The following is a 12,956-nucleotide window of genomic DNA, read 5'->3' as shown; positions in this document are numbered from 1 at the left end:
CACTGCAGGCCTCATCACAGAGGACTTGGGTTCCTCTGTGGCAACTGTGAGAATGTTAACAAAGCATAATGTAATTGCCCATGTTGCAGTTTGGCCAGAATGTAGGGACTAACACTCCCTCTTCTGTCAAGAAATGTTTAAATGAATACAGATGGTCATGGCTCAGCCTAGGGTTCCCATGGATGTCTTGTGCATGGTGTAAAACACTTGGACAGTCCTCAGTCTGATTGTGTATCCAGCCAGATAAAGTTGGGCTCTCAAGGTTTCAGCTTAAGGTTGTTTGGGTAGAGACTCAAGTTCTCCATTAGCCATTCTTCTTATACCTGCTGTGATGCAGTGGAGTCTTCCCTTTGAGCCTGCATCCCATTGGTTTCAATGCAAAATGGGGAAAAACTTTAAAAAGTGAAAAGTAGTGACTGGCCTTGTGGTTGAAGGTGCTGTGATTCCTGACTGGCTATATTAGGAGCATGCTAGAAGGGCCTCTTACGGGACATTATCCTGTTCTGGGAAGTTCTGGATCCAAAGAAAGGAGCAGAACTTTTATCAAATTGTCTCCTATGGTGGGATTCTCTCTCTTCTCTATTTTCTGCTTAGGACAGTAAGATCTATAGCCTTCCTGTTCTTAGCACCTCTTTGTCAAGGCTCAAACTTGGATCAAAAGCCCTGTGATATGGGCTGCCCTAGCCTGAAGCCTAGTCCTTCACCAGATGCCCCATGTATGAGCATCTTTGATCTGGGATCTATGAGCATGTGTGGGTCCTGGCCTGAGTTTGCTGCTTCTGTGTAGACATGGTGTCTTGACTCTCTGTGCTCCACTCTTGTGCAGGCTGTAGCTGTGTACAAGGATTCAAGCAGTTGCTGAGAGCAAGGTAAAACATTTCTGCATGCCTGATTCCACCCAAAAATTTTATCTTCAACACCTGGCCTTAGATCGTGACCCTTTAAGTCTGTGGATACTGGCAGGTGTGATGTGCAAGGAACAAAGAGTTTTGCCAGTGGCAATGCAACCAGGGTACCAAGTTGTGGGCTGGAAACCACGTGCTTGTTAAGTGCCCTATTTAGGCTTGTCTGCATGGTCCTATTAAAGCAAGTGTTGGTTCTTTTGATGGGGCACGGCACGGGACTGGTTTCCTTCATCATTCCCCTGATTTACGTCCCAGCAGCCAAACTATACTGAGTGGGGAAAGACCAAGTAATGAGAGAAGTTAGCCAAGCCTCACCCCCTTGGCCTGATAGGACATCAGATCCTTCAAATCCTTGCATGTGTTAGCCTGTTAGTTACAGGGTTTAAATCATGCCTTTTAAGGCACAGGTAGAGACACAAAAAGCTTGAGCCTTTCTGAATTAGGGCCTGGATTGTGTAGTTAAAGTCATTTTCTCAATTAGCTAAACATAAATCAGCATAACGAGCCACTTGGGAGCACTGGGCAGGTTTAGTACCTTGTCTTTCCTGCCTCTGTCCATACCACTCCCACCTGCTCGTTTGGCTGATCAGCCAGTGATTTTATTTTTCCAGCCTGTGAGAGCTGAGCAGTGGCTTTTAATGTCTGAACTGGTTTTCACACCTGGCACATGTGTGTGAGAGGTGAGAACTGGGAGAAACTGCGCTTTTGCAGTAAGTAAAGCAGCCCTCATGTGTGGTGAGATCTAATGGTCTCAGCACCCTTTGCCACACTGTCCTCCAGAGAAAGGGGACAGTGTCCTACTGAGTAGGCAGTCATAGATAGTGGCGTGAGTGCAGAAAGTCTAGCAGCACTAGGGGTGCCTTTCAGTGTGGTATCTGGGACTGGAGAGCATGAAGAGGGAGATGGGACAGGTGCTGTGTTTGTATTCTAGAGCTGGGTGGGTAGCAAATGTGTGACTCCCTTTCCCAGGGCTGCACCACGTGTTCTGGACACTGCTGGATGACTGAGATAGGATGGGTTGTCATGCAAGCCCAGTTCAGCACAGTCCTTTGATGGAGAGCTTGGAGGTGCCTCACAGCAAAGAACAAAACCCTAAGAGCTTGAAGAACCCTTTTTTGTGCCTTGTGGTGCCTTTGAAGTGGATATAAATCATCCACCGTGCAAGCTGCAGTACTAGAGACACCTCATCATTCTCTGGCATTTTGCAGAATAGGGGAGGATGTGGCAAGATGGATGAAGGAAGGACCAGAATCAGTGTTCACCCAGACCATGCACGGGCTGAAGCTGTGGTCTTCCTAGAGTCTTGGTTTCAAGTGTTGGACCTGAGTGAGATAAAAACACCTAAACCAATCATAATTGCTTTGTAGGTAATAAAAGTGAACCATGGATCACAAATTAGTCACAGAATCACAGAACATTAGCGGTTGGAAGGGACCTCCAGAGATCATTGATGGGGCTGTCTGACTTTCTCCATGCAAGGTTTCTTGTTTTTTTTTCTGAAGCAGTGGGTAGTGCTAGTGATGTATCTGAACATATGATCATCTGGTGTGATTCTCTCATGTTCTTGTTATCAGCCCCAGATCTGACCCTTCAAACATCTCTCTGATGCATCTCTGCACTGTGGCATGCAATAAAAGGTCTTTGTTCTGCTTTACAGACATTTTCTGATGACGCAGATCTAAACTGAGCCCAAGCTCATTTGTTGGGAAGGTGTTCCCCTGAACTCACTGTGTCTTGGAAACTCTTAAGCGCTGCAGCGGGTTTCTAACAGAACAGCAGCAGGCAAGATCTCTCTGACACTCATCGGGAGCAGCTCCAAATGCCTCACTGCTGACCTTGTGTTACTTCTGCACTAGTGTCCAGATCCCTGAAGGGGACTCCCCTGAGTTGTTTCGTATACACAGCTTTCTCCTTCAAAGAGCCAGTAAGGGAGACAGTAGAACAAAGGATAGAGTCACTTCATGAACTTCAAGCTTAACAATGTCATAAGGTGTCTTGCTAGTCTTGATATCAAGTGAGGCCCTGGCTGTGCTGCAGTCATAAGGTCCAGAAAGAGAAGACAGATGACCTCTTGATCATTACCTCCACATAGCTGTGAACCACTGTCTCCAGTAGAGCTGAAAAGATGGAGAGCCCTGGGGAGTCATTCCTAGGCAGCAGATAACAGCAACTCACTGTTGATGTGACTCCTTCGCTAAAGGTTGGAGCTAGATACTCTGAGTATCCTGTAGATGGGATCTCAGCAAGCCATGCTATCTTGCTGCCTTCCTTTCTCTATGTGGAAGGATAATCCTTTGTGCAACCACAGCCTTGTACCCCAGAAGTTTTTGTTGACTGCATATGGTATGGTTGTAAAGTCGTAAATTGGCTGTCCCTCAGGTTGTTCATTTGGGCAGCACACTCAATGAGCTCATTGGAGGCCCAAGTTGTGAGCCTGTGTTGGAATCTGTGCTGAGTATACTCACTGCCTTTACAGCAGGAGCTAGGAAGGGTGAAACAGCTGTGTCTTTGCAGGCTTGAGTCACTTTTCCTGCTCCAGTGTAGACAGATCCTGTGTCCCAAGGGTTAATCCAATTCAACCATCACCTTTTTCAAGGCTTCAAAATCTGGATCCAGATTAGACTGCTGAATGTCACCCAAAACACTACATCGCGTGAGTATTTCTGTAGCTGCGTAGGTGATGACTCCTGTTGCCAATGCATGCATATTTCATTGTCTGTAGTGCTGATGGTGTCCTAGAAGTTGTGTCCTTGGCTCTGCTATTGTGTGAGCTGTAGCTGATCCCAAGCTTTGATGGTTAGCTTCATGGCAGAGAAGATAATGTTATTTGCCACGAGGCTGTGCTTATAAAGAACCAAGTTTATTCCAGCATTTCTATAACATGCTTCTGTGGTACTCCAAGAAGAGTATCTTGCAGCTGTTTTAAAAAGCCATACCTAGTTCTCTGCAGGATTTTCTTCTTGCTTCCAGATTTCCCCCCCCCCCCCCCCCCCCCCCCCCCCCCCCCCCCCCCCCCCCCCCCCCGCTAAAATGCCAATTGTTTTCCTTATTGCATCTCTCAATTCAAACTATTTAGTGATGGGCTTTTCTCCATGGCACCCCATCTCATCTCCTAACTACTGCGGAGTGTTCATCAGTCTCACTGACATTAACCAGTTCTGCAGGAAACCAGCACTGCCAAACAGGCAGGGTCTCACTCCTGGGCTTGCTCAGCATAGCTGGTATTGTCAATGACAGTTCCTCTGTGAGTCTCTTCTGGGTGACACTCCTGCTGGCAGAGCCTGAGAAGTTAGCAGAAAATACTTTCCATGTCCTGGCAGCTGCATTTGGACACTTGTGATGCTGCCTTCTGGCCTTGGCATCCACAGAGCTCTGTCTGCATTTCATAGGAAAGACTCACAGTTTGCTTTTCAAGGCCTAGTCCTTGTCCTCTGCCCCAGCTGCCTGCAACACTGGAGTCTTTCATTACTCAAACCTTCCCAAGCCACCAATACGTTTTCCTCTTCTGTTCTACCAGTTTCCCTTCCTTCTTCCAGCAGCTGCCAAGAAACTTCATGGGTCCATCTGTCCTCCAGGCTAGGCAAAACAAGCAGAGCTCAGAGCCACTAGGCTGAGCAGGTAGGTGAGCACAGGGTGGTAATGGAAGTTCTTTTGATTCATGGAACTAAAACTCAGCAAGATTAAACTCACAGCCAGTTTCAGAAGCCCAGGTCCCTCCTGTTCTTGCCACTTCTTGCAGGCTTTGGAGTTACTGATATTCACTGCTACACTCTAAATGCTTGCACTCAGGAATCTTAGCTTTTTGCCTACTGTGTCTGTGACCCCAAAGGTTGCTGTGTGGAGTTGGTCAGTTCTGGAGCGGTGACAGATGATAACCCATTTCAACATTCCTGAAGAAAGCCAGAGGGAGACTTCCTGATAGGGGTGAGGCCTAGGGAAGGCATTTGGGATGGCTGCCATCCACAGACACATCAAAGGTGCGAGTGGCTTTTATCAAGAGGCAGTAAAACTTTAATCCAAAGCCCACTTTAATGTATTTGCCACATATTTAAAAGGGAACTGATTTCAGAAATGCTTTTGAGAGCTTTAAAATTTCCCCCGGACTTGTGTCTTACAGCTCTCTCCTCTCTGGAAACCTGATGCTTTTATTTCTGGGATCCCAGATGGCTGGGACTCGTGACTGAGGGGAGAAGGAGAATTAAACCTGTCACTAAAATCCTTCCAACTTGGGCACCAATAGCCTTGTTTGTTTGTTTGTTTGTTTTCACCTAGCTCCAACCCTCTCTTAATCTCCAGGGTTGGTTGTTTTTTAATTACAGACCACATTTAGAGCAATTGCCACCTCCTCCATCAGAAAGTGAAGACATCTTCCCATTCACTTGTCAAAAAATCCCTCATTTCCAGCACAGTAAGGCTGCAAGACACCAGCTTTTTGACCTGCCAGAGTGCTTCCCTCTAAGTCTGGAGCCTTAGTCTGATCCTATCTTGCTAGAAGAAATCTACCTTTAGTGTGGAAAACAGGAGCAATTCCCTGGCAAGATCAGAGGATCTGTAGCCTTTCTCGTTTTCTTTCTGTTTTTTTCTTTTGGTGTGGGAGAGTTTAAAGATCACTGCTTTCATTCAGAAAGGGCAAGTGACTTTCCCATGCTGTAATACCTAGCAAGTGTTGAGAAAATGTGGTTACATAAGCCCATATTTTTAATACAACCGACAGACTCTTGAGAGCTAAGTGTTTTTTGACAGTTTTTATGCACCTGCTAATTCAAAGCTCTTAACATGTGCCAGTTAAAAAGAGCCAGGCACTAAAACATCCAGCAGGGGCTCAGCTGCACACCAGAGCACAGGGAATCCATGCAAGGTAGAAACTTGGCTTCTCTTACAGGATCAACTGGTACACTACTAATTCAGCTCAGACCTTTTGTTTCCCACTCCTGCTTGGCCTTGAGGATTCCTGCTTCTGGTTTGGACCTGAAGAACAGCTGAGGTTTCTTTGGATTTCTTCTGTTTGTTTTGCCCAGCTGTTGTAGTCATCAGAAAGAAAAGGTGCTAAATATCCTCTCAGGGCTTTGTCCTTAAAAGAGCTGCACTGACAATACCTCCTTAGTCTCCCCTAATAAATTTGTGCCCCCTTGTTTTCTGGGCATGGGGCTGTTTCTTACAACCAATGCAGAGACAGGCATTGACAAAGCTCAAATGGTAGCCTTACCTCCATGATCACTCCATGCTCAGAGAGGGTAGGTGGTTTGTTTAGACAAAGCCTTACTATCACTAACATAAAGTGTGCCTGGGAAGTCCCCCTCCTCTTCTCTAAATTTTTTCTTCCTCTCCACCCCTTCCATGCTACCAAACTCTCAGGATCATTTTTAATTCTCTGTCAGCCAGATCTCCCTCTTTCTTCTAGGGTTTTCTCCTCACACCCTATCTGCTCACATCCCATCTCTGCAGAGCATTGGCTGGCTCTCCATGCTGGATCACCCAGTGGCCTCATCCCTGTGCAGAAAAGCTTGAAAACTTGGCACCATCTAACACAAAGGCTCGGAAAAACCCTAGAAGGCAGATAACAACAAATCCAAGGATGCCTGAGAATTTTAAATACTTGCAGGTGCTGACACAGGAGTTCCTGTGTTGGAAATGGCCATGACCAGCCAACCCCGAAAGGAGAGTCAAGACATTTGCAGCTTGGCACTGGGGATGTATTTCTGTGTAAGTTTGGGCTAACATGGCACTGCCACTTTACTGCCCTATAAACTGTGGCCATCTTAGATAAAGCCCTCATCTGGTAATTGCACTGCCTTCAGGAGATGGGGCTGTGGCATCTCTAGACCTTTCCTTGATCTCAAGGCCAAGAGGCATGATGACAGTTTCTGGTATTATGACCAAAGCTTTGGGCTCTGAAGAACTGAGGCAGAGCAGAGAGGTGTGAAGGCTAAAGATGATTGTCCTATAGCATTGGAGATACAGATTGGCGAGGGAGGGAAAATGGCCCTGGCTTCATCTGCATGCCAGGATTTTTGGGATGTTTAAAATAAGCTGTGGCATCTGTTCTGAAGTGGAGTTGAACCTAGCACTACTATCTGGGCTGGGTTTCAAGTGGACAGCAAGCTTGCCCATAGCAATGAAGGTACCAGAAGCTGGCCCTCACCTCAGCTGAAGGGGAAGGTTCTCTCAAAAGACACAAGAGTGTATACTTGGAGGACAAGGGTGCCTTAGGATATCCTTCATTTTAAGCCCTTGCTGAGTTTGCTGCAAGGTGGTCAGTGGAGCTGATGGGATGTAGAGGGTGTGTGTGATGCCTGTAGCTACAAGTATCATATCATAGTATCATAGTATCATCAGGGTTGGAAGTGACCTCACAGATCATCAAGTAGGAGAAAGCCCTGCTAAGGCCTAGCCTGGGGCAGAGAAGGCATGCTGAGTTTGCATGCTATGTGATGTAGAACCTCAGGTTAGTGTAGACCTGCCTCGAATTACAGCTACAGTAGTTACACAGTTGGCTATGAGTGGGCTGTATTGTCAAGAGCTAGTCAAGGGCTGCTTGTCTTATGCACTGCCCAGATGTGGTGGCTGCAATTCTTCTGCTGGGGGCTTTTCTGTAGTGATGCTATACATCAGTATTCCTCCTTGCACCTCTACTACGAGGCATCAATACCTTTTCTTGCAGGCCCCATTCGTAGGCTATGTTGTTTGAGCACAAGAAAACTCATCATGACTAACTTGTCAGGACCATGGTAGTACCTCTGAAAGCTGCACGTGAGCTGGAGCTGATGTGAGAGGTTCTTTTTAACCAGAAAACACAAGATGAAGACTTGTCAGGGCAATAGATAAGGCTGAGACTCCACATCACTAACACTCAGTCTGTCTGTTGCAGAATCACATGGCAGGACAAATATGATCCAGATCAGGTGGGTGCACACAGCTACTTTGTGTCAAATTAGCTGGAACATGCTATGGAGCGTTTGTGTTGACTTTGTGTTCTACTTTGGCTGCAGGAAGACATGTGGTACCCCATCTGGCATGAATTCTGTCAGACCAAAGTTACCCCATAACAATTCAGAGGATGAATTGTGCTAGGCAAAGTGGTATACTCTGCGTCAGTGTTTTGCTGCATGGGTTTACAACAGTCTTAATCCAGTCCTGGGTACCCTCCGCCAAAGTTTTCTGTCTCAGTGCTGCTTAGCCATGCAGGTCTGTGTGATGCTCATGGGGATGCTTTGCTGCAGAAATGTGAGCTCTGCTCCTGCTGAAAGGCTGTGTTGGTGTCATTTCTAAGATTCAGTAGCTACTGCACTTCTAGGTGAACTTGCTTTAGCAGGGTGGTTGGAGCACCTCAGCACAAGGGGGAACTTCTTTACTGTAAGGGTCACAGAACACTGGAACAGGCTCCCCAGCAAGGCTGTGGAGTCTTCTTCTCTGGAAACCTTCAAGGCCTGTATGGATGCATTCCTCTGTGACCTCAGCTAGATTGTATGGTTCTGATTGGACTCAATGATCTCTTTGGATCCCTTCCAACACCTGATGTCCTGTGATCTCTGGAGGTCTCTTTCAACCTTTACCATTCTGTGATTCTATAGCTGCTGTGTAATATCTCAACTTGTGTCTTTTTGGGGAGCATCATCCAGGCAAGATTATAGTGCAAGTAGAATAACTTTCTGTTCTGGAATGATAGAACTGAAAGGGATCTCAAGATGTCCTCTAACTCATAGCCACAATCAAGCCTACCCTGCTCATCCTGACAGGCAATTGTCTGACAGCTCCTTCACCCTGCAGTGATGGAGAATCTGTCTCTCAGCACTAGAAGTTTATCCCAAGGTCTAACTGGAAACTCCATTGCCACAGTTTTAAACCTCGGTCTTCTTGCCCCGTTAGCTGCATCTGAGGTGAGAGATTTTGCCTCCTCCTAAGGCACAGCCCTTTCTCTGTCTTACTCTGTAAAGCATTTGCGTAGCAGACTGCAGCAAGACAGAGAATGAAGTATGCATGGTGGGAAGCATCCAAAACTTGCTTAGATCTGCACTGAGTTTCCAACACTACTTGAGCCATCTGTGACTCATCTTCATGCTCGTGCATCAACTTGTGCTAATATCCTCAGAGCAATCAAAGCACTGGATCACTGCATGCTCACATGGACCACAGCACCAGGTTTCATGGCTGTTGTCCTCATGAGAGGACAGAGCTATGATGCAAGAGAAGATCATAAGGAAAGGATGGTGGTTATTTACTGCTGTACTTGAACTCTGAAACATGCTCAATTTGCAGCTACAACAAAATGATCAGAGTCAGAATCCTTGTTGAGAGCCCAACTACTTTTGAAAGCAAGTTGTCTCTCTTTCCATCTGATTTAAATTTGAGAGAATCACTCCATGTCCCAAAACTGAATGATTTTATCACCTCTTCACCAGCCAGAGCACGTGATGGCAGATTTTTTTTGATCAAACTAAAGAATAACTTTGCTGCAAGATCTCCCAGCTTTCACCCATCTGAGAAGCCTTGATGTTTCCTTAGGCTCCCTTTGCCCTTTTTCTGCAAGGGTGGTTTCCTCTGAGAGTGAAACAACTCTCTAGGGTTGAAGAGCAAAGGGAGGCAGTGACACAACCTCCAGATCAAGCTTGGAGGTAGGAGCTTCTTTCCTCAAGCACAAAGATACAGAATCCTTTATTTTAAAGAGTGTGCCAACTGCATTAGTTAGAATTCAGAATTCTGTTCATGGGATAGAATATGTAAACCTCATTTGGAATGCTAAAACACTTAGATTAATTGTATTGCCTAAAAATGTGCAAAAGAACTGTGGTGCCCAATGACAGGACAAGGAGCAATGGGTAGAAATTGAGACATAAAACACAGGGAGGAGTTTTTTCATTGTGAGGGTGTCACAACACTGGTACAGGCTGCCCAGGAGGGTTGAATATCTCCCTCTCTGGAGATACTTAAAACATGCCTGAATGCCTTCCAGTGTAATCTGGTCTCGGTGATCCTGCTCTGGCAGGGGGTTTGGACTGGATGGTTTTCCAAGGTCCATTCTAGCCCCTGACATTCTGTGATTCTGTGAAAAGAAAACAGGCCTTTTCTCTGGTATGCTCTTCTCTGGAGAGCTTCCTGAAAAGCCCTTCCTTGGGGCTTCTGCAAGCCCTTCTTACAGCCACAGTCCACCTGGCAGAAAGATAACCAGAACATGACTTTAACCCTCAGAAGGCAGCACAGTACTTGAATACTGAAGCACTTTTCTCAGCTGCTGCTGATAAGTTGATTTCCAGGGCAGATGCAATAATGTCTCTCTGTCTTAGATAAGTTTTCTTTTCCACGGCCACATGCAGTAAAAAAACTAGCATTTTCCAGCGGTATCTTCTGCCCAACAGCAGATCTCTTGCAGACTAAACATCTCCTCACTTAAGGTACCTCTGAGTCCAAACTGGTTGGTTTCCTCTAAAGTCAAGTAGTTGAAGTTCAAAGTATAGCTTGTCCTGAGGATTATGGGCTGGAATTTCTGACTGTCAGCTATAGAGGGAGCCTTGCTGAGTGACTCAGATTCAGAAAGAACTTCAGGGCAATAGGACTTGCCAGGTTTAGAAGGAAGTTGAGTAGCCAGAGCTGCAGGGAGAGCTGTGCTGATCTACTCCTTAGGCTTTCCGGCCAGCCATGTCCTGGGGGTGATTGTGACCTGGCCAAATAAAGGATCGCAAAATCACAGAAGCATTCAGGTGGGAAAAGACCCTCAGGATCACCAAGTCCAACCACAAGGTTCACCCTACACCATATCCCCAAGCACCACATTTAAACGACTTTTAAGCACATCCAGGATTGGTGACTCCAGCACCTCACTGGGCAGCCCAGGGTGCTTTGTATTGTGATCAGTTTTGGATATGTGGGGGGAGGGGACCAGGGAATGGAGCAATTCTGTTTGTTTTGAATCAAGACAATCTCTTTTAAAGGGAGAAAAAGAGAAGTTAAAAAACCCCAGAAATATTGAGTCAACCTAGGACACAGCGTTTGATCCGAAACACAATGTTCCATTTTACCATTTAATTTCTTTTTGCCTTTTTTTTTTCTAAATCAAGTTTTTCAATAAAACCTCCAAAAGGCTCATATCAGAAACATGTAGATGAAGTCAACCTCTTTGCTTTGAAAACACTTTGGAATGAAATGTTTTGAAGTTTGAAAAAGAGCCTCCTGTATTAGACTTGTTGGTTTTGTTTGTTCTTTTGGCAAAAGGTACTTGTCAGATTCAGCCCAACTTTGAGAAGGGTTTATATCCCTCCAAAATTAAACTCTGGTTGAAGTTACTGTTCACAGCACAAATTCACCTTCTTATTTATGAATCCACTGAGGGCAAAACAGAGCCTGTGATCCAGAATCACAGAAACATTCAGATTGGAAAAGCCCCTCAGGATCACTATGTCCAACCGATATCCCTACTTTACAAGGTTCACCCTAAAACATATCCCTAAGCTCCACATCCAAACAACCTTTAAACACAACCAGGGTTGGTGACTCAAACTCCTCCCTGGGCAGCCCATTCCACTACTCTTTCCCTGATTTTTTTTTCCTAATGTCCAGTTGCACCTACCCAGTTGCAGCTTGAGGCCATTCCCTGTTATTCTATCACTATTTACTTGTGAGAAGAGACCAGCACCAACCTCTCCACAACCTCCTTTCAGGTAGCTGTAGACAGTGATGAGGTCTCCCCTCAGCTTCTTGCCCAAACTAACCATCCCCAGCTCCTTCAATCACTCCTCATAAGATTTAGGTTGTAGTCAGGTGGGGGTCAGTCACTTCTGCCAGGCAATCAGCCACAGAACAAGCAGCCACAGTCTCAAGTTATGCCAGGGGAGGTATAGGCTGGATGTTAGGAGGAAGTTCTTCACAGAGAGAGTGATTTGCCATTGGAATGGGCTGCCCAGGGAGGTGGTGGAGTAGCCATCCCTGGAGGTGTTCAAGACTGGATGAGGCACTTAGTGCCTTGGTCTAGTTGATTGGAAAGGGCCGGGTGACAGGTTGGACTGGATGATCTTGGGAGGTCTCTTCCAACCCGATTGATTGTATGATTCTATTCTCCAGGCCCTTCCTCCACTTCATTGCCTTTCTCTGCATCCTCTCCAGCACCTCCACATCTCTCTTGTAGTGAGGTGCCCAAAACCAAACACAGTACTCAAGGTGTGGCCAGCCTAGAGCTGTTCCACCTCCTTGAACCAGAGAGGAGAACCCAGGGCATTTTGATAAAGAAGCAATGCAGCTCTGAAGTACTCAAACACCCAGATCCTGCTTCCTTTCCAAGGAAATCCAAGGAGTCCCCTTGCTGCAAGTGGCTGAAATTCCCATTCCGTCCATGAGGAGTTAAAAGGACATTCTGCCACCAAGTGAAGAAAATGGAAGAGTATGGGAAGAAATTGCCCAAACCCCTTTGGGCCCAACCCTGGAAGTTTTTAAGGCCAGGCTGGATGTGGCTCTGAGCAACCTGATCTAGTGTGAGGTGTCCCTGCCCATGGCAGGGGAGTTGGAGCTGGATGATCCTTGAAATCTCTTCCAACCCTGACAATTCTGTGATTCTGTGATTCAATTTATCTGCTTCCAAGAAAAAAAAATGAGCATGAGGCTTGAGACTTCTTTCCAGGCACTTCCTAATAAGTTGGATGATCCAACAAAACAACTGAGAGCAGCCAGGAGTGTGCTCTGTTCCGAAAGGGCAGGGAAATACTTGCCAGTGCAGCAGCTCTGCAAATGTGTGAGGCTGTTAAGCTCCTAATCCCATGTCTTATTTTTATGAATTTTCACACTAGTGGGACATAATGAACGTTGAGCCCAAAGACATTAATTACTCTGGCTCCTTTTTTTGCCCCCTTTTTTTGAGAGGAATTTCGATGGAGTGTAACATTTTAAATTACAAGGTGTGAAATAAACTCTACAAAACTTACAGCTTTAGTGGAGGAACTCCAAAATCAAATAAAAATGCAAACCCACTGATGAAGTCCAATTTACTGTAAAATGCCCTGGATCATGGTGTTCCAGTAATTTTTTTTTTCCCTCCTACATACTTTGGTTAAAATAATTTATATCCGC

The sequence above is a fragment of the Pogoniulus pusillus genome, chromosome 8 (genome assembly GCF_015220805.1).
Source record: "Pogoniulus pusillus isolate bPogPus1 chromosome 8, bPogPus1.pri, whole genome shotgun sequence".
NCBI lineage: Eukaryota > Metazoa > Chordata > Aves > Piciformes > Lybiidae > Pogoniulus > Pogoniulus pusillus.
This window is presented reverse-complemented; position numbering follows the sequence as displayed.